Genomic DNA, 1,636 nt, shown 5'->3' with positions numbered 1-1,636 from the left:
AACATAAGATGTTCAGAGTTGAAGGAGCAAAGGCAACATTTTAGACTGAGGCTTGATCTTTGACTGGGCCATTCCTCAACTTGTGAGTATTCAAACTATTTCTGTGTAGTTTAGCTGAAAGCTTTGAATCGTTGCTTGCTTGAAAACAAATGTTCTCTAAAGCTGTTGTTTCTCTTTAACATGCATAGGAAAATATACAAAGTTTTATTTAAAATTACTACTACTTGCTGCCAGAGGACAAACCAACTCTGTTTGATTATTTGCTTTCCTGGAACTGATATGGTGACAATGTTTGCAGTCCAAACACTCATCTCTGAGGACTCCCTTATTCAGTTACATGTGTTTTAAYTGATGGTTGCATCACAAGACACACTTTTATTTGGATTAGTTTTATGTAAATTTAATGTGAGCTTAAATGTCTGTATTTTGTCCAATAATCCACTGARGGTTTTGAGAATTACTTAATGAGAAACATTTCCATGTTTCTACTTTAACACTGCACCGAGTTCATCAATCTTTTCTCCTTTATTTCAGATAGAATAAACAGAATACGACCAACATACTCTTTAACCAAAAAGTGTGCTAATCATCATCTARACAAACATCCTTATTGATTCCTGCAGAGGAAAATATCAATGCTGACTATTATTACAGCTTAGTTCTTCCTGTTGGTCACGGCTGGCCCTTTTATTTTTATCTGTTTAATCTKAACCACAGCYTCAGGCACACGTCGACCCATGTCTTAGGTTGTTTGTTTTTTGTTCTTTTTTGGACGGGTTTTAYTGAAATGTCAGTTTCCCTCCTGAGTGACTAATAAAGATATTCTTATTCTTATTCTAAGCAGTTTACTGTGAAAGTTTCATATGTAAATAATGTGATGACTGGAAACTGAGACATCAGTAACCAGATACATGAAAGAAACGTCCCTGCCCTTCAGCCACTGGTTCAACATTACTAGTTTTCATGGGGCTGTTGACACACCTCAGAACAAACATCCTTATTCAGCTTCATGCTTCACTGAAAATGTTCCCACCGTTTCATTATTGCTTCACRCTCAAAGAAAAGTTATAGTGCAATTTCTAGTGTTTTCCCATAATTGAGTGGATTAGCAGTAATAATTTTGCTGATTTTGCATATTTTAATGCAAAATTACCAGATGRAATCAAAACAGGGTCTAAAAATTGATTTAAATTGGGTTCCCATATGATGTATTCAGACCCCAAAGATGTCATGGAGCAATTTTATAGTACCAGAAACACCAGTTTGGACTTCTGCTCTAGTACTGGGGATTAAAATGTATCATTTAGGTAATATATTGAAAAGTAGATATTTTAAAAAATTAACTCAGTTGGATTTTTATAACAGCTAAAACTTATTCAGCGACATTTATGGGTGTCCCAGTAATAACTAACTGGACGTAATGACTAAATGCAAATTATTTGTATCTCACTGAGGACAAATATTACACGTTTCTTTTTCATTTTATTGAAATTATACAAACTCCTAACAAGAGATTCAGTTTCACTATATTTGCACACCTTCCCTATCCAGCTGCTTCAGTCACCTGACAGTTAAAGAGAAGGAAAACACCAAACATCAATGTAAGCAAGCTGCACAAGCATAGCTAAACCTGTCT

The sequence above is a fragment of the Poecilia reticulata genome, unplaced genomic scaffold, assembly GCF_000633615.1.
Source record: "Poecilia reticulata strain Guanapo unplaced genomic scaffold, Guppy_female_1.0+MT scaffold_348, whole genome shotgun sequence".
Taxonomy (NCBI): Eukaryota; Metazoa; Chordata; class Actinopteri; order Cyprinodontiformes; family Poeciliidae; genus Poecilia; species Poecilia reticulata.
This window is presented reverse-complemented; position numbering follows the sequence as displayed.